The 25662-nt window shown below is 51.1% G+C and overlaps 1 protein-coding gene across 5 annotated transcripts in view; it reads left to right on the forward strand.

Annotated features, from left to right (window-relative positions):
- The window catches only part of GDPD5 (glycerophosphodiester phosphodiesterase domain containing 5), an 87826-nt gene that overhangs the window by 13719 nt on the left and 48445 nt on the right, over positions 1-25662 (forward strand). Inside the window, exons 2-5 of one of the 5 annotated variants that reach the window (XM_081154266.1) lie at positions 6451-6568; positions 17934-17986; positions 18082-18242; positions 20491-20573. The exons of 1 other annotated variant lie outside the window; for it this stretch is intronic. The gene's annotated coding sequence lies outside the window, so the exon portion shown is untranslated. Of the gene's footprint in view, positions 1-5173; positions 5236-6450; positions 6569-17933; positions 17987-18081; positions 18243-20490; positions 20574-25662 lie in introns of those variants that run through there. 3 more of the 5 variants (XM_081154267.1, XM_081154265.1, XM_081154264.1) reach the window with 3 other exon arrangements.

Genomic DNA, 25662 nt, shown 5'->3' on the forward strand with positions numbered 1-25662 from the left:
TGTGAGAAGGATGGGCATTTCCTTTCTCTGCACAATGCTGATATGGTTCGCCTCTCAGGGATTGGCTTTGGGAACACTGTTTTGCTGGGGCTGCTGAGACCAGTTGGCTCTGGCACCGAGTGACCCTGGACTGCTGTACCTGTTCAGCAATAGTTTTTGCCTTTTTGGATTTCTGACCCTTCTCACCCTGACCCTTCCGTCTGCTATCCATAGGCTTGCCTCCAGCAGCCCAGCACCTCCTTCTCCCCTCGTGTGTGTGTGTGTGCGCGCGCGCGCGCACGCATATGCTTGTGTCCTTCCTAGTTTGCTGCTTCTACAAGTTGAGGACTGAGAACTGGACAATTGAGTTTGTTAGAATTGGTTCATCCATTCATAGATTCCTATTAAGTCAGCCATTATTGATCCTGGGTCTTGCTAGGGATTCATCCACCCCTATCCGTCCGTCCGTCCGTCCATCCATCCATCCATCCATCCATCCACCTGCCTGTCCACCCACCTGTCCATCTACCCATCCATCCATCCACCTACCCACCTACCTGTCCGTCCATCTATTTATCCATCCATCCACCCACTCATCTATTTATCCATCCATCCATCTCCCATCCATCCATCCATCCATCCATCTTCCATCCATCTATTTCTCCATCCACCCATCTCCCATTCATCTATTTATCCATCCATCTCCCATTCATCTATTTATCCATCCATCCATCCATCCATCCACCCACCCACCCCCCACCCATTTATTTATCCATCCATCCATCCATCCATGCATCCATCCATCTATTTATCCATCCATCCATCCATCCATCCATCCATCCATCCATCCATCCATCTCCCATCCATTTATCCATCCATCCATCCATCCATCCATCCATCCATCCATCTCCCATCCATCTATCCATCCATCCATCCATCCATCCATCTCCCATCCATCTATTCATCCATCCATCCATCCATCCATCCATCCATCTCCCATCCATCTATTTATTCATCCATCCATCCATCCATCCATCCATTTATCCATCCGTCCACCCACCCACCCATTCTGACTGAAAACCTCTGTCCTGGCTTGTAAAAACCCACTAGGGTTTTTAGAGAAAGACATGACCACACCCCCTGGCACTGCAGGCAGGGAAATAAGGATGTACATAGCAAATGCCAGTACAAGACTTTACAGTTTGTAATATGCCTCTCCTTGCACCACCACACTGAATCTTCACAACAGCCCTGAAAATAGCATTATCCCTGTTTTGCAGCCAATGAAAGCAAAGCTCAGTAGGATGAGGTCCCCTGCCCAGTGGCCAGCAGTGAGCACAGTATTGCAATTGTAACTCAGGCCTCCAGCTATTGCAATTGTAACTCTGGCCTGTTACCTGTTCCTTCATCTGTGCTCCATTTGCGAGCTGTATCATGCCCCATTCATTTTCTGCTTCTGTCACAAAGGATTGTTGGTGGCTTAGGTCAGACCTCTGCCTCTATAAAATGGTCAGTGCGGGAAGTGTGGCCCTGGCTATGTGCCAGCCGCAAACACCCTGTAGTGTATATACCTTTTCCTGTAGTGGCCCCGGGCACACCACCTAGTACACACTTCCCAAACTGTGGTCTGAGGAGCCCAAGTTCCCTGGGATGGCATCAGGCTCTAGGACGCATGGGCATACAGAGTCCGGAAATGCTATATCACGTAAGTCACAACAGGACTTCTCAGGGCCCTTATTGTGTTGACATGAAGTAGGGGTCCCAACAGGTGGTACAGTATGCAGCCAGCCTTTCCCAAGCTTGCTTGAACATGCAACTCCATTGTCACAGAGCGCGAGGTCCGGGATGAATAGTCTAGAGAAAACCCTTCGGGAAGTTAGCAAACCCTCACTTTCCCATTTTGCACAAAGAAGCCTCCAGCTATAGCATGCTTCCTGCCCAGGGCCGTTTGATTTTGAGAGGATCACAGGGAGAGGTTTAGCCCCAGGATAGAATTGATGATAATGATGGCATTTCAGGAAGCAGGGGAATGTGGAAGGTGGAGGTACTTTTATCCTTTCATCCACCAGACTAACGAATCTCAGACATCTACTGTGTGCCAGGCACAAAGCCAGCGTTTGGAAATGCCACGACGAGCCTGACTAAGAACCTTCCATCTCATTTCCCCGTGCCCACTAAGAGTTTTCAAAGGAAGACAAATAAAAACCTTAAAAGGAAGAGTGATTTTTCTGGGTCTTTGTGGTGGGTGGGTACTTGACACATTTACTCAATTCAGTGAAGCTTCAGTACCAGATCTGAGGCGTGTGAATGAGCCAGTGCCAGGAACACTCACTCTGGGCAGAGGGCACCGATGTTGTAAGGGAGGTCAGTGGAGTGGGGAGGCTCAGAACAGGGCTGGAGGGAGGGAGACTTCCCTTGGGATTAGCCTGACCTGCGGGGTGTGGAGGGGAGAGGAAGGGGGACTTGAGTGAGGCTTGCAAAGAGGGCAGAGGTTACCGGTGCGGGGGATTAGAGGTGGATTGGCTCTGGCCAGCTGGAAGAGCAACAGCAGAGCAAAGGTGTAGAGGTGACAACAGGTGGGTTACATCTTCAGGACACTGTAAGGAGCCTGGGGTGATGGGGGTAGAGGGAGGAAAAGGGGGTGTCTTTGAAGGTGGGCTGGGGAAGCTGGCTGGGGCAGATCCTGAGGTCTGAACACTGGTTGAGTGGGTGCCTACCTGACTGGGCCAGACCCTGTCACATTCATCCCAATGTCCCAAGCACCTGGCTGGCACCTGGTAGGTTTGTGGACTGACTGGACTCTTCCACTGTGGGACCTTGGACACGTCCTTCCCCTCTCTGTACCTTGTGTTCCTCATGCTCATGGCCTGGCCAGGTCACCTAGCACACCCCTTTCAGCTCTGAAGGGCTCAGGAATTCTTGTGTGTGCGCAGGGGAAGACCAGACTATTTCCCCCACAGCCTCCAGGTCTGCCAGTGACCCTGTGGACCCTGCGTGGGGGACAGCCCATTTGCTGGGTGGCAGGCAGGCTGGCTCTACTTTCTCTCTTCCTTCAGTGGGTGGCCCTCTGAGCTCAGGATGAAGTGCCCTGGTGTTCTCCATGATGGCTCTTATAGGCCCCCAACTGTGATTTGGAGGAGAAGGCAGTGGAGCCAGGCTGGGGTTGAAGGTTGTGTGCATGCCACAGCTTGGTGCAAGGTAGGAAGTTCTGCTGCTTCTCTGTGAAAATGGACAAGTTGCTTCAACTCTGAGCCTCAGTTTCCTATCTGTAAAATGGGAACAACAGTAACTCTTACTCCCACACTGCGCTTTTGTAAGGTACAATGAGATAAAATTTGTGAAAGCACATAGTAAACTGACTCACCCTGCATGCATGGAAACAGTTCTTGTTGGTAATTGTATTTATTGCTCCAGTTTTCATAATCCGCCAGGCCTCTGGCCCACTTACCCCTTTGCCAGAAGTGCTCCCTGGTGACTGCTCACTATTCTCCGTGTGCCTTCTCCTGCTGGGTTCATTTTATCCAGGCCAAAGCGATAGGAGCACATGAATTATGTACAAGTTGCACATGCAGATCAGGGTGTGTGTTTGCACTCTTGTGTCTGTGCGCACTTACATAGCAAGAGAATCAGCCTGCTGGGTCTTGGGACCAAATACTAACCCCTCCCCAGCCATATCCCAGAGACCTGCAGAGTATTAGGTTTGGCCTCTGTGGAAGTATGGGGAGCACATATCAGGAACTCCTCCTCCCGAGCTTATCTGTACTGCTCACAGGCGGAGTCCAACAGGACTTGCCCACATGCAGGGGACTCTGGCTTGTGTCCCTCTTAGCTGGGAGTTGGGGGGACATTGGGCCTAAGGGGCAGAACAAGGCTGTCACCCCTCCATCCCCTCCACTTCCCAGCTGGTACCAGGAAGTGTAAGTTGGCGCCCTGGAAACTCTCACACATAGTGCTTGGTCAAAGCTGCCCTGCCCAGGATGGGGTGCAGGGGTACAGGGCTGGGCTATGCCCAGCCTTTCCCCCAGAGTTTTGTGGGTCCCTCTCAATGCCCTTGCTCCTGAGTGGCTCCCAGATGGTGTCCTAGACCCACCAGGGCTGGGGTTGGGGGCAGACAGCTGGGCTCAGCTGGTATCTGGAGGCACTGCAGTTGTTGCCTCTGCTGGGGTTAGCATGGGGTGGAGGGGGAGCGCAGGGAGCAGGCAGAGAGAAGAATATGATGGAGGATCAGTGTAAACTTAAGCAGTTTATTGAGAAAAGAGCCCAGTGAACATGAACATCAATTCTCCACTGTCTTTAAAAGGCCTGACACCACTGAGTTCCTGACCCAGCTCCACCCCATGCCTGTGCAACCTTGGATTTGCAACATGGCCACTCTGAGCGCTGCCTAGGCCAACCTCACAAGGCTGGTGTGAGGTCAAATCAAACCACCCAGTGGGTGGGACACCCAGTAGGGTGCTGGACACATAGTAGGCCACTGATTTTCAGAGAGGATCTAATTCCAGCCCAGAGCAAAGAGATTGGGTTTTTAGATACTTGACCTGTGGTCTCTCTAAGCAAGAAGGAGGAAATTGTCGAGCTCCTTGAATGGTCAGTACAGCTTAGACATGTTCTTAACTTATGACCCCAGCAGAGGATCCTCCAAATCACTGGGGCATGGGGGGGACCTCCCTCTGGGGCCAGGCGAAGCAGTGTAGCAAGGCAGCCCTGGGTGCAAGTCCTGACTGAATAGTTGCCCTTGGCCTAGGGTAAGTCTCTAATCTCCCTGTACCTCTAAAAGAAAAGTAAAGGATACCTAATTCTCAGCTCTGTGAGAGTCAGATGAGAAATTATCTATAAAACTCATTGAGGGGAAAAAAGCAACTCATACACTGTAGGTTCTTGGGGGAGTCCGGGGATGGGAGGCCCCAGGCGCAGGCCAGTGGCTCGGAAAACCAAGGCTGGGTTCCCATGCGGGTGACAGGCAGGCTCTGTGAGGCCAGTAGAGTGGAGCCTCATTTGCTTTCCTTAATGGGACAGCTGGCTAATTAGCCTCTGAGTGTTCCTGACAAGTGCCCATGTGCACGTTCCTGACACATGTCAGGGTCAGACCTTGCCAGATCATGTGATGCTCAGCTGGCCAGCCCTGGGCATGAATCTGTGACCCACTGTCCTATCCCCTGATTTTTAGCTTGTCCCTCAGATGACCCTGTGGAGCAGTTATTGTACTGGGGAGCAAAGGAGCAGGAGACAGCCCTGCCCCAGGAGCCTTGGTTCCAGGTGGGTGGAAAAGGGGAACCCAGAGAAGGATCACTGGTGGGGACCTAGCCAGGGGATGGAGGACAGTCAGTGGGAATGATTCTGTCCGACTCTGCCACCAATTCTGTGACCTTGAAAACCTGACCTTTCTCTCTGGGCCTCAGTTTTGCATCTAAAAGAGGATGCTGGAAGTGGTGGTCTCAGGGAGCTGTGCCCTAAAGCGAAGCAGTGTGAGGAATGGTCTCTGAAGCCAGCCAGGCCTAGGGTTCTCACCCTGGCTACCCCATCTCCCAGGCTTGACCTTGAGTAGGTCGACCAGCCTCTCTAGGCCTGTCTGACGGGGTGTGCTGGCCCTGCTGGCACAGAACAGGCACTGATAGTGGACTCCCTGCCCAGCAGTGTCTGGTGTTGGTGGGCCTCAGGACAGCTTGGCCTGTCCCCTCCTCCTTTCCCTGTTTCTCCCACAGTGCCCAGAAGTTCCCCTGGAACTCTCGCCCCAGGGAACTGGGGGGCGGGGGAGCATTGCTGACTTCAGTGCTGAGTCTGTGTGGGCTGTACATGCCAGGGGCCCCAGGGTTGGGATGGAGCCGACCATTCTTTGCTTTTTAAGGGGAAGGAGAGGTGCACATACTAGAGCCCAGCCTCAGGTCCTTGACTGCATCTTGGAACCTTGATCCTTTAGAACCATGGAATCTTTCTATTCTCAAATCTTGGAAGCACTGAATCATGGAACCTTAGAATCTTGGTCCTTTGGAATCAAGACTTTGGGAACCATATTGGATTTGGAAGTGACCTTAGGGATTGTCTGATCCAGTCCTCCATCCAGCGCAGGCAGCCCTTCTGCAGACCCCCTGGACTCCCTGCTGTCAGGAGCTCATTCTGCAGCCTCCTAGTGTGGACCTCAGGCTTCAGTCCGGTCACAGGGATGTTCACCATCTTCTTGTAGTTGTGATTGACCTCCAGGCCCACACTGCTGAGGCTGGTAGCACTGATGCACGGCATGGAAGGAACTAGCCCCTGCTTAGCTAAGAATAGAAGGCTTTGTGTGACTTAAGTAGCAGCCTGATCATATCAGGCCTCCCAGCCAGGCCCCAGGTAGCTTATTAAGAAGGATTTGGGGCCACTGTGGGTCCTCCTGGGTAGAGGAGGGAAAGGGAGGTTGAGGGTGTTGCTGGGCTTCCCCTGGACTTCTCTCACTCGTTTCCACGTGATGATGATTTTACTTTTTCCATCAAGGCTCATTGCTCTTCCCTTCTCCCTGGGGCTGGCTGGGGATCATCACCAGCGTTCCTGGGGGAAAATCTCTTCTGGGAAGACTTCAAACAAATAAACCGGCCTCTGAGAGGAACAACAGGTTGGTGAAAATGGCTTTGTCTTCAAGTAGAATGCCATTGATGGCACCCATTTATTAAGCACCTACTGTATGCTAGGCCCTGAGCTCGGTGTTTTGTGCCCTCGCCTCGTCTAGCCCTCACAAGGGCACTATGGGGGGTGGCCTTATTGCCATGATGCAGATGGGGATACTGAGACCCAGCTAGTACTTGGCAGAGCTGGTATTGGAACCAAGGACTGTCCCACCTCATTACTTCTGGGCCAGAGGATTCCTGAGGCAGGAGAAGAGGCGAGAGTCAGAATTCTTGGAGAGAGCCCTGGGCACGGAGGACTTGGCCACTCAGTGTCATAAATCATGCTTCGCCTTACATTAGAGTCCGTTCCACATTTGGCAGCATGGAGGAAGAGAAACATACAGGGGTTGGGAAGAGGAATTATGATCCTATCACAGACATAGTAGGTATAGGCACCTGTTTGTTGAGTTGGAATGAAACCAAACTTCCTCTCTGAAGTAGGCAGACACTGCTCAGGGCAGGATCATGAGGCTGCAGCTCCTGATCCCTAGTGCTCCCTCTGGTGCCTTTCTCCTCCCCTTCCCCTCAGAGATTATTCCCAGTGTGAGAATGGAAAGGAATTCTGAGTCACCTTCTGATAGTCTAGATGGGAAGACTGAGGCCCCAGAAGGACAGAGACTGGTCCAAGGTCACACAGTAAGTGGGCCTGGGAACACACAGTAGGTGTTCAAGAAATCCCTTTCTCCAGGCCACTGCCTGTTCCCCTGTGGGGCACTGCTTTTGTGTGGAGATCCGGAGGGCCTGTGATGGATGGGCTGGGAGATGGAGTCAGCTGGGTCCTGGGAGAGAGGCAGGGCCCAAAGACTGGAGCCTCTGTCTGCAGTGCCCAGACTCATCTGTGCTTGCCCAACTCCTGCCCAACTTTTCAAATGCCCCCTTTTCTGTGGAGTCTTCTTGGACTCTTCTCCCTAATACCTATCCCTCCTAATCGCTCTTTCTGCCCCAAGAATGGGGATTTTTTAAAAACTATGGTAAAAAGCACACAACATAAAATTTACCATCTTAATCATTTTTGTGTGTGCAGTTCAATAGTGTTAACTGTGTTCACATTGTTTCACAAAAGTTGACAGAACTTTCATCTTGCAAAACTGAAACTCTATACTGATTAAATAACAACTCCCTTCTCCACACCCCACCATCTCCTGGTAACCACCATTCCACTTTCTGTTTCTGTGAACTTGACTGCTTTAGATACCTCATATGTACGGAACCATGCAGTATTTGTCCTTTTGTGATTGGCTTATTTCACTTAGCACAATGCCCTCCAGGTTCACCCGTGCTTGCTACATGGTTTTAGCATGTGACAAGATTTCCTTCTTATTTTATGGTTGAATAATATTACATTGTGTGCATATACCAGATTTTTTTTTTCATTTGTATATTGTTGGACCTTGGATTTTTCTACCTATTCCTCTTGTGAAAAGGGTCAGAGTTTAGAAGTTGAATGGGCCTCAGTTGGATCTTGGCTTCCAGGATCACTTGAATTATGAGTCTGAGTCCTTCATCACTTGCTAATGTGCCTAATGGGGTTGTTGGCAAGAAATGAAATTGTGCATATGAAAATGCCTGGTGCATAGCAAGCTCCCAGTGAGTGGTAAGTGGGACTTACTCTCATTACCCACTTTCCTTCTAGAGACAGATCCCTTTGGAGGTTTATAGGACCGTGAATTATTGGACCCCCATTCATGAGGTCAGCTCAGCATCTGGTGAGTCTTAAAACAGTGCATCTAAAGAGCGCCTTGGCCTAGAGAAGGTCAGGGACTTGCCCAAATTCACATAGTCAATGGCCATGCCAGGATTAAACCCAGATCTCCAGCCTCCTAGCCTGAGGACCTTCCCGGTGCAGTCCCCAGGATCCACAGGTCTTGTGCTTAGGGAGGGACTGGCTCTCCAGAGGCCTGTGTCTAATCCTGCAGCATTTAGAGTTGCGGGAGGTGGGGAACGAGAACAGGGAGATGAGCATCTCAGGCTCTTCTCTGACAGGCAGAGGCAGGTGGCATCCACCAGGCACCTCTGATCATCACCCTCTATGGCTATGGACAGTGGAGCTGGCCCAGTGACGAGGAGCTCGTGTCAAGGTCCTTTGCACTGTGGAGGCTTTTCTAAGTTCCCTGCATTGTGCCTGGGAAGTCATTCTCTGGTTTCGCTCATTCAGTTTTCATTTGCTTATTCCTGCCCTCGGTCATTTATTCTGAACCAATCCCTGCGCCCTGCTGTGGGCCTGGAGACCAATCATACCTCAGAGGCGGTTAGTAAGGCATCACAGTGAACAGTGTGGATTCTGGGACTAAATCATGTGGGTTCAAATCCTGGCTCTACCAGTTAATAGCTCTGTGACCTTAGGCAAATTACTTAACCTCTCTATGCCTCAGATTCTTCTCTAAATTGGGGGTAATGATGTTCCAGCTACTATTGTTACATAACAAGTCACCCTGAACATTTGTGTCCTTATATAAGAACAATCATTTTATTATCTCCACAGTTTCTATAGAAAAGGAATTTAAGGTGGGCTCAGCTCAGTGGTTCTGGCTCAGGGCCTCCCACATGGGTAACAGTCAGATGGTATCTAGAGTAGCAGGGAGCCGGAGCAGCTGGAGGTTGGTCGGGCCTCTCTTGTTCTTCATGTAGCCTTGGGCCTTTGTTTCTCTCCATGGCTCGTTTGGGCTTCCCCAGAGTATGGCAGCCTCAGAGCAGTCAGATTGTATACATAGTGGCTCAGGGCTCCAGCAGGAATGTTCTGGTGAAGGAGGCAGAAGCTGCATCACATTTGATGACCTGGCCTTGGAAGTCTTGTAGTGTCACTTCAGCCATTGGTATCCAACTCCAGATTCAAGTGGGGGTAATGTAGACCCTGTATCTCCATGAGAAGAGTGTCAGAGTTACATTGTAAGTCACTGCAGATGTGTTTAGAAATACAATCAACCACAGTTGTGAGAATGAGATGAGTCAAAACATAGGAACTGTCTAGAACAGCGCCTAGGCATTGTATATAAGTGGTAGTTGTATATATGGTCAAAAGTAAGGGTGATTTTGAGCATAATGTAATTTACTTGTGATGTGCTGACTTTAGGACCTGACTCCCACTACAGAAGCCGATTCACTGAGTCACAGCATTTTCCATTTGGGTACTGAAGGATCTATAGGAGCTCACCAAGCAGAGACAGGTGGAAAGGCATTCCTTGCAGAGTAAACTAGCTGTGTAAGTGTGTAGAGTTGTTAAGTAGAGTTCCTGGGGCAGGAACTTAGCTCCAGGTGGCTGGAGCTCCCCTGAGGTGAGCAGGGGGAGGCCAGGTAGGTGAATTGAGGCCAGGATAAGAAAAACTTTTTGTATATGGGGTTTGATCCTATAGGTCCCAAGGAGTCCTTAGCTGTTTCTCAGGCAGCCATGTGAAGGGCTGGAGTGCTCTAATGGGGAGCCCCTTCCGAAGCAGAACCAGCAGGACTTGGGGAGGTACTAGACTTAGTGGGTAATAGGGAGAGGTCAGGAGTGATGGGGCTCCAGCCCAGGTGTTTGCCTGGGTCATTTGCATCAGCTTTTCACGTGATATGCTTACCCACCCTGGCTTGCTTTCCCTCCATTTCTAGTATGTTAGATACTTTGCTATTTTTTTCTGCTCAGATTAGCTCACCTGAAGGGGAAGGAAGAAGGGTTAGAGGGTGGCTGCCCTGGGAGGCTGGATCTAGAGGAGCTGGCAGCCAACTCTGGGTTAACGGGCAGGGCCTTCTCCTCTGCCCTCAGGCATGTCTGTGGAGAATAGCTCCTGCACCTCTAATGGTCTCCCCTTCAAACACCCTTCCCTACTCTGCAGTCCTGCAGGGTCCAAATGGAACAGATCCTGGGGGTTGTGATATCCAGCTCCCCTCACGTCACAGATGGGGAAACTGAGGCTCAGTGACTTGCTCCAAATCCCACAGTGAAGGAGCCAGCCTCAGGCCCTCGTGTGGCTGCAGCCAAGTGCAGTGGCATTTGGGGCTGCCTCCAGTTCAGGTGGGGACGGGTGCTCTCGAAGGGCAGGGCACCTCCCTGTTAGACCCTCCACCCACCACTCCACCTGACACCTCCTCCTAGCTACCCTCAAAAGCCAGTACTCCCTCCAGAGGGAGGTCTCGGCTGGGAACATGATTTCAAGGAAAGTTAAGAAGGGCTTAGCAGCCCTGTGACCCTGGGGAAGTCACCTCGTCTCTCTGAGCCATAGTTTTCTCATCTGTAAAAGGAGTATGAGAACACAGAGCCCAGCAGGGGTGTCTGGAAGTTTAGGTGAACTTACCGGTGCTGAGGTCTCTCTCTCTTATGCCTGGGAAAGGGACCCACCGAGGTCACCCAGAAGGAACATTTGAGCAGTGAAGGAGGCAGTGGCCCACGTCCATGTCACTTTCAGGATGCTGTCTGTTCCTGTGCACCTGTCTACACACCTGTGTGTGCCTCCCTGCGTACATGTGCTTGTGCCTTGTGCCCGTGTGTATTTACCTGGGTCTATCTGTGCACATGTGTTCTGTGTATTTGTATATGTCTGCCTATATGCATGTGTGTGCACTTGCATACGTGTGTGGGAGGTGTGGTTCCCTCCAAGTCCCCATTGATCTCCTTGTCAATGACAGGCTAGAATGTCTCTAACAGGCGACAAAGTTCTCCTGTGTTTTAAGCCTGTGGGGGCCTATGGACTGAGGGGAGACCCAGACCTCACTAGTGGAGCAAACTGAGCAGAAATATAACTTCTCAGATGTGGGAACCCTCTCGTGGAGGCTCTCTGCACCAAGCTCAGGCTGGGTGCTGGGGCCCTAAGCCAGATCAGACGCTGCCCCTGCCCTCTGGAGGCAGCCTGGGCACTGCGATGTGCAGCTGGACACTGCATGGGTGATGACCTGAGGGCTGCATGGGGCACACAGACACAGGGAAAGGCATGCCCGAGGCTGACAGAGTTAAGGACTGCTTCCTACGGGAGACTTGATTATGTTTGGTGGGAGATGAGGGGAAGGGCCTGGAGAACAGATTGGGGCTTGGTGCCAGCTGGAATTTGGGGGTTTGAAGAGGAGGAGGTGGGAGAGTGCTTGAGATGGGGAAGGGGAAGGAGCAGGGTTAGGGAAATGTGGTGGAATCTCACTTGGCTACTGCAGGTGTGAGATTCCTGTGGAATGTCCAGGGTGGGATGACCTGAGGTTCATTGGGTACACAAGCCTTGAACTTGGTTTGGGTAGAGACAGGGGTGGTGGATGATATTGCCCAAGGAGAGTGTGAAGGACAAGGGAGGGAACAGGGCTTAGGATAAAGAGCAGCACATGGGCCCTGGGTGGAGAGAAGAGCCAGTTTTTTTCGGGGGGGGGGGGGGCGGGTAGGGAACCAGAGCAGCTGGTGTCCTGGAAGCCAGGGAAGGAAGGTGAGGTCCACAGTATCAGGGAGGACTAAGAGCTGTCCATTGAGCTTACTCACACGGAGGCCGTGGTTGAACTTGGTGGGGACAGAGGGCAGTTGGTTCTGCAGCGAGTGGGAGGGAGGAAGTGGAAACATGAGTGCAGACAAGTCTTTGAGATGTTGGGATGAGAAGGAAGGAAGAAAAGAAGGAGTGCTAGCTGGAAAGGGGTGCAGGGCGACAAACTGGGTGAGACTCGGGCCTGTTTAATGCTGTCTGGAGAAGGGAGAGGAGATGCAGGAGGCAGGGGGAGGAGGCAGAGGCCTCATCGATAAACGCCTGCCATAGTCCTCTGCATTGAGGAGGGCTCCTGGAGGAGGCGGCTCTTCCTGGAGGGATGGCTGTGGAAAGCTGGGGCAGAGGAGGTGGCATGGTCGCCTCAGTCCTGCCCTGAGCTCTAACAGGCTCCAGGACCTCTGTCCACTCTGGGTGTGGGAAGGATCCAGGGCCCTCACCTGTGGAGACTTTTGACCCCCCAGGAGGCAGGTACTGCACAAAGAGCATCTTCATAACCCAGGTTCCAGGTCAGTGGCAGAAGCTCAGGGCTGGGCGGGGTTGGCTTGTGGTGGTTTTGTGTCTTCAGTGCTCACTGAAGTGGCTTTGTAAACACTTCAAACAAGAAAGGCCTGGGAAGGCCAGGACATGGATTTGTCTGCTTCCAAAGAGGCCATGCCCAATCCCACCCTGGGCTCAGCTCCCAATTATTGGGAAGTTCTTCCTCTGGGTCTAGCCTAAATTTTTCCTGCTGTGTTTTCCCTCCTGGTGAACTTGTTCAACCCAGCTCTGTGGAGCCAAGCCCATCAGCCGGCCACTTTGAGTGGAGGCCAGTGTTTTTACAACTTGTTTTCATGAAGTTGGTTTGAAGTCTCCTTGCATTCCCAGAATGTCAGACGCACCCTGATTCACAAGGATTGACCAAAGCAGGATCCGAGCCAACAGAGGAATCTGAGGACTTAGTCATCCCCCTTGGATCATCCGCCAATTCTCCTGCTTTTCTTTCAATAAAAGAAAGAATGAAAGTTAGCTCAGATGGCCAGGAGGGAACAGCGCGCGAGGATGTAAACAGGCTCAGATGCTGCTGGTGGTGGGCAGGGCCCAGAGCTCAGGCTTGCACTGGGCTGACCTCAGTTCACGTCTTGCCACAGGGGATCTTTGACAACTCTCTCTCTAAGCCTCACTTTTCTCATCTCTGAAATGGGAAAATTAATGGCACCTACCTCATAGGTTGGGGGATGTAGAAACAGATGCTGAGACCAGGATTTATGTCGCAATGATTCACGTCAGAAGTTTTCCAGGAAAGAAAGAAAAAAAACTGCTAAGAGAATAGGAAAAAGAACCAGAAAGAGGAGAAGCAAAAGTGTGATTTCAAGCCAAGACTCTTAGTCCCCAGAGCTCTCTGGACACGGAGCTAGAGCTGGCTGCCAGGTGCAAGGGCAAGGGTGCTGGGCAACTTAGACCTCCACCCACCAGGTCACTGGTCAAGAGGCATCTGGGGGGCCACTGGGCTGTAGGCAAGGGGATTCCAGGAGCCTGAGGGCAGTCCACTCATGCACCTCCGCAGGTGTTGGCTGTTGGACAAAACCACGCAAGCCAGTGTGCCCCAGAATGGTAAAGAGGTCCCAAGAGATGGGGTGCAGCATGACAGGCCTCTCCTGAGGATCAGTGTGTGGATTATGCGTGATAAAGTGTATACGGTGCTGATTAGGCAGAACCTGCCACAGAGGAGGCATCAATAAGCAACAGCCTTTCTTGCCTTTTAGAAAGGGGGGTGCAGAATGGGTGTCCCAGGATTGTGTGGTCAGCGAGAGGCAGGACCTCTGAGAGCTGCTCTGTGCCCCCACTCCTCCCCCAGCCCCAGCTACTCACTGTCTCTCAGCTTCTAAAAGCAGATGGCACAGAGCTCCCCAGCCTGCCAACTGGGCCCTGGCCCCCAGGTTCTTCCCACAACTTGGCTGTGGGCAATCTCTCCACCCCTGCCAGGGCTGGGTTGGTGCCCTGCCATGCCCTCTCCAGAGAAGTCTGCCTCTGCGTTCACAGCCCAGTGTGGGCTGGTGAGGACAGGGGATGGCACAGGGCCCAAGGGCAGAGATTTGGTCAGGGTCATGGAGGCACTGAGCCCTGTGGAGGAAATTGAGGCCCCTGGGCCCATCCCACCTCAACTGAATTTGGCTTTTCTTTCCAGCCCAGCCCACCCCTGTGTCTACTAGGCTTTTTCCACGGAAGGTGCTCAGGGATCACTTACGGAACTTGTGTTGGTCAGTGTGTCCCAGGAATGAACAAATAGAAGTTGTGCTTCCAGGACTCTGATGGCTTTAAGTGGTGATGTCAGCTTGGGTTGGTCCTAATGGAATCTGACCCGACCCCTCTTCTGCCTCTCCCCACCCATAATCTGGCCTCCCACTCAGGCCTCTGGGAGTTTAGCTCTGCAGAGCATGACAGGCCTGGGTTCTAGTCCAGACTCCATCACCTGCTGTTTTACTTTAGCCAAGTCACCTTTCCTCTCTGAGTCTCAGTGCCCCATGTTCCTAACTAAAGTTTTGTGGGTGCTCACTTAAATCGAATGATTTCACCATGGCGCTAATCCCTGTTTGACCGATACCCAGGGAGGTGAAGCAGTTTGCTGTGATCACACAGCAGAAGTGTGGAGGTGAGCCCTGGCTGGTGTGGCTCAGTTGGTTGCACATTGTCTCATGTACCAAAAGGTTGCCAGTTTGATTCTTGGTCAGGGCGCGTGCCCGGGTTGCGGGCTAGATCCCCTGGTGCGGGGCATGCAGGAGGCATTAGATCAATGTTCTGCTCTCATGTTGATGTGTCTCTCTCTCTGTCCCTCTCCCTTCCTCTCTCTCTCTAAAAATCAATAAAAAAATATATTTTTAAAAGTGTGGAGGTAAAAGGGCCAAGACCTGCTCCTTGTCTCATGGCTGGTTAAATGAGCACCTTACCCTTTGTCTATTGGCTCTGCTCTGGCCCCCTGCCCGCCTCTGATTCAGAACCTAAGCTCACCTCCCGGTGGCCAGGATGAACAGAACCAGGCACCGGAGTGGTCAGTCGCTGCTATTTAGTCATTAGCTCATCTGGCAGCTGTTTACGAAGCACCACTGTATAAGGGGTGCTCAGATGGGCAGGGCCCTGCTTTTTCCAGGCTTCGTGTCTAGTCCACAGTAAGGCTGTGCCCTATCCTGAAGCTTGGGGAACCTACAGACCCCAGGGGTGAGGGTGGACATACAGAGGTGGGCCCAAGCAGGCAGGGAGTGGCTGGCCAAGGTGGTGGGTGCAGGGAAAACAAGTTTGCTCACTCCCAGGTATTTGTTGCTGCCTGTGGTGGGTCCCGGCTGCATTAGGCTGGAAGATGGCTTTGATCCACCAGCAAGGCCCTCCCACACCCCTCCCCTGGCTCCCGCCTCCTTTGTTTACACACACTCAGGCTAGTATCTGTACCATTAGACCTTACGCTTCTTCAGTAGAAGCTCTCACTATCCACCGGGGCCTCCCAGCCTTATACGCTGAAAGTGACAAAATATCCAGGAGGATTGAATGTAATGATTATTGCACATCTGGGTGTTTTGATGGTGGGCTGGTGATGTTTGGATGAGTAATTAGACTTACAGTTCATACATTATTTCATAAAATATATTTTATTGTCTTCATTTTAGCAAGATCACTACAATTATAGTTATAATCAAGATTTTCACATCATTTGAAAATTTTGTATTGATGATAATAATCTAAAGGATCAAAAATAAAATGCAATGGTATTTAAAGAGTATAACATTTGAATAAATTTCCATAAAAATGAAAGTTAAAGTAAATGTAAAGAGAAAATTCACATTTTTAAAAATTATTTTTCTTGAAAATATTATGGAATTTAAAATTATACATCATATTTAACAAATAACAGATTTAAAATAAAATTATTTAAATAAAGATTAAATGTTTACATTTTTGAAGATTTTATAAATATGGAACTATTGATAGTTCTAGTGTTTAATGTTCATCTAGTTGCCAACGTAAAGACTTAGTATCATACCCCATGTTACATTGATTTGAGTAATATGAGTTGTTAAATACAGTAGTCCCCTTTCTCCCCATGGGATACATTCCAAGACCCCCAGTGGATGCCTGAAGCCATGGATAACACCAAACCCTATAAAATTGACTCTGGACAACTTGAGGATCAGGGGCACTGACCCCTGTGCAATCAAAAATCCATGTGTAACTTAAGTCAGCCCTCTGTATACGCAGATTCCCAACTGTGATTGAAAATACAGTTGAGCCTGGCCGGGCATGGCTCAGCAGTTGAACGTCGACCTAGGATCCAGGCGATCGGGGTTTGATTCCCGGTCAGGGCACATGCCTGGGTTGCGGGCTCGATCCCCAGTCGGAGGTGTGCAGGAGGCAGCCGATCGATTACTCTCTCATCATTGATGTTTCTGTCTCTCCCTCTTCCTCTCCTTCCCTCTCTCTGAAATCAATAAAGATATATTTATAAAAAAAATAATAATAAAAAAAGAAAATACAGTTGACTCTTGAACGATGTAGATTTGAACTGTGTGGGTCCACTTATACTCATGGGATTCTTTTTAAAACCCACGTTGTTCAAGGGTCAACCATATATGTTTTTTCTTATACATACATACCTATGATAAAGTTTAATTCATAAATTAGACACAGTAAGAGATTAATAACAATCAATAATAAAATAGAACAATAACACTATATTGCAATAAGTTACGTGAATGTGGTCTCTCTCTTGGCAAACTAGCACAAAGCAGCATTATTATTATTATTTTTCTTATTGAGAACTTTGAACTTAAAGGAAGCACTTTATGGCTTCTCTTTGGCAGATCTGAATTTCTGGCATCACTACTCTTGTACTTTGAGGTCATTATTAAGTAAAATAAGGGTGACCTGAACGCAAGCACTGGGATAATAATCAGTCGATAACTAGATGGCTGCCCTGGCCAGCATGGCTCAGCGGCTAGAGCGTTGGCCCACACACCAAAGGGTCTCGGGTTTGATTCCTGGTCAAGGGCATGTACCTAGGTTGCGGGTTCACTCCCCATTCCTGGTTAGGGCATGTGTGGGAGGCAACCAATCAATGTGTCTTTCTCACATCAGTGTTTCTCTCTCTCTCTTCCCTTCCCTCCCTTCCTTCTACTCTCTGAAAAAGCAATGGAAAAAATATCCTTAGGTGAGGATTAACCAAAAAAAAAAAAAAAAAAAGGTAATTAGATGGCTACTAAGTGACTAAGGGTAGGGAGTGTATACAGTATGGACAAAACACGGACAAAGGAATGATTGCTATCCAGGGCCAGATGGACTGGGACGGTGCGGCATTTCATCATATTACCCAGAATGGAGTGCAATTTAAGACTTATGCATTGTTTATTTCTGAAATTTTCTGTTTAATCATTTTGGACCATGGTTGACCATAGATCACTGAAACTGCGGAGAGTGAAACCGCAGATGAGGAGGGACCACTGTACCGTAAGATGTTCCTCAGCCGCCATGTGCACTTACTGTGAGTCACTGCACTCATTCATGAGCACTCTTAGAACCACAGGCTGGAGGAGGGAGGAAAGCCCCCTCCCCCCAATAAATAAAAGGATGCTCAGCATTGCTGGGAAACGGAGAAGGTAAGTCCTCGCTTAATGCTGTTTCTAGGCTCTTGGAAACTGCCACTTTAAGCAAAACAACATATATCAAAGCCAGTTTCACCATAGGCTGTAAACAAGAGTTAAGTTCCTACGGCATGTCTCTCATCACAAAAACATCACCAAACTCGTAAATAGGGACCCAAAATATTTCTAATATTAAACATTGAAATAAATGTGAGCTATGCATACATGTAAGAAAGATGAATGAAAACAAATTAAATAATGAATTTCCAACCCACCTATTCCAGTTTAGGATCAAGGATGGCCGGAGCCTCCCCCGGCGGCTGGAGTTGAAATCTAGGTATCCGCGTTCACTCATTCAGTTCATTCATATATGCATTGGTTCATTTATTTAAAACTCATATTCACTTCCTCCAACTCTTCATTTCATTATAGAATGCCAGGCCATAATAGTCGTGTAGTACAGACAGCCCCGTGGTCCTGCAGATGAGGGCATCGAGGCTCAGAGAAGGGCGCTGACATACCTGAGATCAGACAGCAGAGACCCCCCTGCTAAGGGTTCACGGCGTGGGATGGGTGCTTTGTTTGAGTTTCAGGTAAAATCTGACTATGTCCCAGTCGGCTTCCCTTCCGCAGACTCTGCTGCCCACACCGCCCACCGCAGGGCTCGGGGGGGATCCTCGAGGGGGTTTCTGTTTGAGGAGCCACTTCCTGTTTGGGGCTGAGCACTTCCTCCAAGTGACTCACAGGCTCCCACTGGCCTCTGCTGGGAAGCCAAGGCGGGGTGGAGGCGGGCCCAGGCTGTGCCACCCTCTGCCTGCGACCCCAGCTGGGTGACCCTGAGACTGAGCAGTGCCATAGACTGGAGGTAGGACGTGGAGATGGAAGGAGATGCTCAGGTGTTCTCTGCACCCAGCTTGGTGGGCAGGGCTCTAAGAGAGCCGGGAACTTGGGCTGCCATGGGTGTGGGGGCAGCCTCCACATCCAGCCGTTCCCACATCTGGTTTCCAGTGTAGCTGCTGCCCAGGTGGGGGCTGACGGCAGAGCTGGGACCCCTTAGGATGAATTTGTGACACTTTCTCTTTCTTGCAGGAGTCATGGTCTTGGATTTCTGACACCAACTTTTGGATTTCTAGGCCAGGAGTCATGGTCTTGGATTTCTGACACCACCTTTTGGTGACCAGCTCTATGCCCAGCTCCAGGCCTCAATATCCATGTCTGTCTAATGTGGGGAAGGGTTTGCTGGCTGTGACATTTTGTCAAAGCTTGGTATTACAGGCTTTACATTAAGAGAGTTGGGTTTGAATTCTGGCTCTGCCACCTTGCTGGGTATGTCCACTTCTCAGAGGCTCCATTAAAAAATTTGAAATAATAATCACTTTAGTCATTTTACATAATTTAATCCTCCAGAATCAACCCTATGGGTAGGTATTATTGTTTTATGCATAAGGAGATTGAGGTACAGAGAGGATCAGTACCTTGCCTAAGACCACACAGTAAGAGCCAAGATTCTAACTTGTGCAGTTTGACCCAGCACCCATGCTGTTAACAACTATGGTCTTGCTACTCAAATTGTGGTCCCTGCACCTGTAGCATCAGCGTCACTCAGGAGCTTATCAGAAATGTCAGACTGTCAGACCCAGCCTAGACCTCCTGAGTCAGACTGCATTAGAACAAGATCTCCAGGTGACTTATTTGCACATTAAAGTATAAGAGAGAAGCCCTGCTCTATTTGTATTCCCTCTGTCACTTAGGTCTTAGGATTACTGTGGGAGATGAAGGAGATAAGTGTGTTTTGTAAACTGTAAAGTGCAGTACATTCACAGCTCTGTGAGAGAGCTGGGGGCTGGAGGTGCCCCAGGAATCTGTCTCTTGGTAGCTAGATGTCATTTCCAATCTCTCTCTGAACCCAGCTCTGCCCCCTTCCCACCCAAGGCTGAGTCAGCTGTGTGTTTCTTGCTGGTGTGTGGCTCCAGGGCCCAGTCACGTTGGAGAGAGTTCTCATGTTGGCATGGACTTATGCTGGGCACCAGGCCTGAGCCGTCACTGCCCTGGGGTCTGCAGGGCATCAGGAAACCTGGGTTCCAGCCCTGGCTCTGCCTCTGACACTCTGGGTGACCTAAGCAGACCCCTGGCCCTGCCAGCCCGTAAAGTGTTGGCAGTGTTGTCTGGAACCTGCAGTCTGACCCTGAACCCCTCCCCTTTCCTCCTCTCTCCCCGTGGCCTGTTGGCACCATCTCTCCTCCCAGGTTCTGGGCAGGAGGGCTGCCCGGTGGGCTATAAGAGCTGGTGATGTGGGAGGTGATGCATGAGTCAGAAGTAAGCCACATAATTTCAGTGCTCCAGATCCCGCCTCCAGCCCTCCAGCCCTTCCTCTGTGGCTGCTTTAGAACAGCTGGCTTGGCTGCTACCTCTGGAGAAGCAGGTCCCTGGGCAGCACGAAAGGGCCTCTGCCCTCCAGGAGCTGGGTACAACCCCAGGTTCTGTCCCAGGGTGGCTGGGCCTTGGGTCATGTTTCTGTGGGTCCTGGGGTAGGGGAGGAAGAATGGTTCAGGGAGCAGGTTATACTGGGCTTGGGGTCAGGGCTGGTTTGTGGACAGCATGTGTGGAGGGGAGATTGCATGTGAGGGGTTTCATGACCCACAACTGGATCACGTGTGTCGTGGCTCACCTGCCAGCTTGGTGACTTCTCCAGGGCAGGGACTAGGTGTGGCCCATCCCTGGGCTTCACATCCAACACAAGGTGGGCACAGGGTGGGGGCTTACTAAGGGTCAGGTGGGAGGGGAGAAGGCAGCGGGGAACTGATGAGTGATCTGACTGGGTTTGTCCCCTTGTCCCCACAGCTCTCCCAGTGAAGTGACATCACTACCTCCCTGACAGGACACCCCTGGGAGCCCAGCTCACAGCCACTGGTACCATCTTCCAGGTAAAGAAAAAAGAAAGGAAGGAGGCAGGGAGAAAGGAGTTAGAGACAAGCTACGTAGAGTAGCCCACTGGGTTCTAAAATAGTGTTTGCCTCTCACATGGGGGCAGGACTCTACAGTTTACCAAAAAAGGCAGGGTAAACAGGTATTATTGTCCCATTTTACAATCAAGCAAAAAAAAAAAAAAGGATGCTCTTGCTTCCTCCAGTGTACCTGTGCTTATCGAAGCACCTTACATATATAAGCTCATTTAACCCTCACAAAAGCCCATGAGGTCGGCACTGTCATTACCGCCACTTGATAAGTAAGGAGCCGGGGGTGTAGTGGCGCTAAGGAATTTGCTCGCTTAGTAAGTGGTAGAGCTGGGTTTCAAACCCAGGCCTCTGGCTCTCAGTGCACATTCCCAACACCTGTGATTTACTGCTTTCTCTAGAGCCAAGTACTCAACTGAGTTACCTTGCCCTCCATTTTGGGTAGGTTTCATGGGCTCCCATTTCCAGGGGAGATTTGTGTTTTAAGAGAGAATCCGAGAGAATGATGCTTCAGCCGAAGGAATGAATAGCAAATAATGGAACTGGAGGCCTTGAATCATGGAATTGACAGGAACCTTGGAGGTGTACTGGTGACCACCTCCTGGGATTTTCTTCCTCAGAATTTGAGCAAGGCTGGTTTTCTTTGGTTACTGAAGGGAAACCTGGAAATTTGAAAGAGGGGTAGAAAAATTTAGGCCCCAGGTTCTCAGATTGCCAGGAAGTAGAGGGGCTGCTAGTCTTCACAGAAGAGAGGTGTAAGTGACTGTGAGGGAAATCGGTGTTCTGTGCTAAACCTGAGGTCACCTTACACTAGACCAGGAATGGAAGTGTGCAAGCAGATGTCAGAGGTTAGAGGAAAAATTGTGGGAGAAAATAATTAATTGAGACTTTTTTAAAGTAACTTGATTTTTCTGTAAATAGGGAGAGGCAGAGGCAGAATTGGGATCAGGCTCAGAGAGCTGTGCAAGTGTGTGCTTTAAGAGGCTCTGATCGGTTCCTTCTTTCCTTCCTTTGCACATTTAACCAGCTTTTCTGGCTGACAAATAAATGAGCACCTTCTTGGTGCTGGCACAATGCAGGGACACAGGTCCCCTGCACAGTGATACCTTTAGCAGGGTCGGGGCCCTGGGTATCTCCTGTCCCCATCTCCCGGTGCGGGGCCACAGACACTGTGGCTGTTCAGAAAAGCTTGGCGGAGTGGATCAGAAGTCTGCGTCTGGGGAGCTTTTAGCCTGGTGGGCAAGGCAGCCACGGAAGCGGGTAATTACTGTGCACAGAGGCCTATGATCATGTCTCAAGAGCTCTGCCAGACGGTGTGAGCACAAAGGGAGGAGGCAGTGGGCTTCGGGGTGGGGCGGGGTGTCAGACTGAGCGTTGCACGGGGTCCATTTGTTAAGATGGATGGGATGTGGATCGGGTGGCGGGAGGGCTTTCCTGGCAGAGGGCCCGGTAGGAGCAAAGGCAAGGCTGAGGGAAGGTGTGGTGTGGTAGTGTGGTGTGCTTGAAACACTGCAGTGTGAGGAGGGTAGGGGACAGCGAGGCGGGACAGGTAGGTGTGAGTGGAAGGAAGCAAGAGAAAGACTCTTTAAATGGTAGGACTTGTTTCTCTTCCCTCCCTGGGGCCTGTTTAGGAAGGCTGTTTGTGTAATAACCCCACTATTTTACATAAATAAATAAAGTAAATCATTGCTCTCCATTCCCTTAGGGGGCAAAAACTAGTTCTAGACAAGCTCGCTCAGTGTGAGTCTCTGCCAGACTCAGCTTCCTTCCCCTCCCATTCAGGTGCCCCGCTTCGCTGGGACTTGGGTAGAGGCGTTGGAAAAAGCCAGCCTGGTCCCTGGGACAGAATCACTGGGCTCCTGGGAGGGGTGGAGGTGTCAGTCCAGGGTGAGAGGGAGGTGAAAGTCTGCCCCTTCACCAGGCCCCAGGCTGGCCCTTGAGGCCATGCCTGAGGCCCTGCAACATTTGCTTACTCTGCCTGCTCCGGGAAAAGCCTGTCAGTGCCAGGTTTTTTTGGGGGGGTGAGGGCAGGCCGCTCCCCTCTGGAGGGCTCTCCTACAGGAGGGAACCACTCAGCCCTCCAGGGAGGGCGGGCCTCAGAAAGTATGCGGGCCTATGTAGTCCCCTCTGCTGGGGAACCACCACTAGGAGCTGTACTGAGGATTTCTATGTGGAAAGGCAGGCTGGATGGAATGGCTGTAGGTCTTTCCTGCTGCTGGCATTTGATGATTTTAATCATCTGAAATCCAGGGATAGTTCTGTTAGATTGTACCAGGATTCTGCGATTGATTGTTGGGTGAAGGTGATCCTAAGACTCTGGTTTAGACAGTTTGCAGCTAGAGATTTGGAGTCTGAGATGCTAAGCTCTGCTCTCTGGGCAAGGCCAGGCTACACCTGGTGACTACTCAGCCCATGCTCATAGCCCTGACTTGGGGAAGAGAGGTCCTTTCTGTGCCAGGAGAACCCAAGGCCCTGGGCAGGATCCTGAGCCTGGCTCCTGTCCAGCCTGCAGCCCCAAAGTGTCCCAAACCTGTGGTTCTATCTCCTTAGTGCCTTAACTGAGGGTGTGTCTCTGACCTGTCCTGACTTGTACCAACCTTGCCTCCTCATCTGTAAAACGGGCATCTGGTACTTACCTGCAAAGTTGGTGAGATGCTTCAATAAAATGATGTGAGGGAGACTCTTTGTAAACAGCAAAGCATTGGCCATGTGGTTATAATTGTGCTGGTCCTGCAAAGAGGTGTCCTCCTAAGAGGAAGGTCCATGTCTGATTCTCTGTAAATCTTTCTTGGCTCCCAGTAGTGCCTGGCACACTGTGGCGGCTTCGTAAACATTTATTGAATGAGCTAAAGAGCCTTAGATATGGGACAGGTGGTAGCAGAGGCCACAGTTCCCAGGGACAGGCAGGGAGCACTTTCTACAGGAGAACAGCCAGGAGGGGCAAGAGAGCTTGAGAACCCATGAGTGGGGTGCAGCGAGCCTGCCCAGTGGTGCTGTCAGCCTGGCCTGCTCCCCAGGAAGAGAATCAGAGGTCTTAGGACAGAAGTGTTGTGTAAACAGGACACTCTGACACCTCCATGGAAAGAGATTAATAATGACCCTAACTATGGCATGATTGATTCTTTGAGGGCTCCTGCTGAGCCCCAGCCTCAGCCACTGAGTAACTTTTTCCCAAAGAATGGTGCCTGTGACACAGGGGGTGGTGCTGGCCCACCTGGTCTCTTTACCTCCCAGGCCTCCCTCCTGGCACCTTGTCTCCCAGCCTCTCCCCACTGGGAGTCTGCCTCAGTGTAAGACTTCCTTCCTGTCCTGCACTTGCCTACCTTCTCTGTTGATTTCATTAGAGTTTAGGGCTTTCTCTGAGGCTCAGAGAAGTGGAATGACTTGCCTAGGGCCATAGTGTGGTGGTGGCAGCCCAGATCTCTCAATTCAAGCCACCCGATGAGGCCCGCACAACAAGAAATGTAGTAAATCTGTGAGCACTTGTCAAAAGCTAAGTGCAGAAGGCTGTGCTGAAAGGTGGTGGGGAGGGGCCTGAGATTGTTTGGTCCCACATTTCTCTGGGCTTTTCAAGCCTTGGAAACGGGGAAGCCCCAGAATTAGCCCTGTTGCCCTACCTCTAGCCCCAGTGCGTGGGATTTGTCTTGTTGTTTGAGTTTAGTCGTTAGTTTGGGGAAACAGCCGAGAGCTAATGAGCTGCTTGGGGGCTGTCCTGCTGTCCTTGAGCCCCCAGAGGGCAGGAAGGATCCTGTATGCAGCAGACACCCCCACCAGATGGAACCCACACTAGGCTTAATTTTCTGGCTGGAGCCTGGGATACCCTTGGCTTTTGGAGAGGTCCTGCTCACCCCCTCCCTGCCACCAGGCTTTCCCTGTGGTGTTCCTTCCCCTAAAGCCCCTTCTTCTCCCTCTTGTTCTACAAACCTGTCTTATTTCTGAACTCTGCTTGGATCCTGCCCTCTCCAGGAAGCCACTGTGCAGTGGTCCATGCTGGGACCCAAAGAAGCACAGGAGCTGTGGTTCCCGGAGAACCTGACACAAGCAGGGAGGATTTCTTAGAGCAGGGACCACCTGAGCTGAGATGAGGAGGAGTTTGCAGGCCTTAAGGATGGGCAGAGGGGCCCAGAGCTAAGGTAGCTTCACCGGCTTACCTGCAGTGGGAGCAGGGGATGGGCAAGGCAGTGAGGAAGGACTGAAGGGAGGCCTGGTCTCACTCCAAGGTCATGTCCCTCGAGCAGGATAGGGAGGAGTCACTGTGGCCTTTTATGCCTTGAGTTTTACTGTAAGTCAAGTTTGGGGTCATCACTGTGAGTTATCCAGGCCGTGACTCCCTGTACCTTGGTCCCTGACCAAGATGGTGGAGGTACCTGGGCAGAGCACTGGCCGGGGGCTCAGGGTGACTAGCCTCTAACCCTGTCACAGGCCTTCCTGCAGCTTTCATCCGCATTTTGACTGCTCCAGTCAGTGACTGGCTCAGGGGCTCCCAGCCATGAATGTTGGGGGCTCTTCCCTTCAGACCAGGCAAGGATTGTGGGGTTGTCCTTTCCTCCTCCCTGAGCTGTCCCATCTCTGCTTTTCTCCTAGGGATGAGAGAGCAGGTGGTTAAAGGGTTTTAGAAGTTGAGTGCTAAAAAGGCCCTTGGCCACCATCCGAGGGTGTTCAAACCCTCCCACGATACAGACTGGGAAGCCAAGGCAGACGCTTGTGGAGATCACTCAGCCTGCTGGTGGCTGAGCTCAGCCTCAGCCTGTCAGTTCTGGGATGGGGCTGAGGTTGAGGCCCTAGTGAGAGCATCCATGGCCAAGTAGAAGGAGAGTGATTCCTTCTTCGCATTTGTGCTCTGCCTCCTTCCCCAGGGCCTTGGCAGGCTGCTGGAGAAGGTCAGATCTCCGCCAACCTCAGCCCTGTGCCCATCATGGTGTGCGGGGGGTTCCCCTTTCCTCCCCTGGGTTCTTTGCCCTACTCTGGGCCCTTGTTCCCTTGACGCCAACCAAAATATTGAGCTTGGCCCTTTGAGGTGCAATTTGCAGTGACACAGATGCTGTGGCTGGCACAGACA

Source organism: Miniopterus schreibersii (assembly GCF_964146895.1).
Source record: "Miniopterus schreibersii genome assembly, chromosome: 12".
Lineage (NCBI taxonomy): Eukaryota > Metazoa > Chordata > Mammalia > Chiroptera > Miniopteridae > Miniopterus > Miniopterus schreibersii.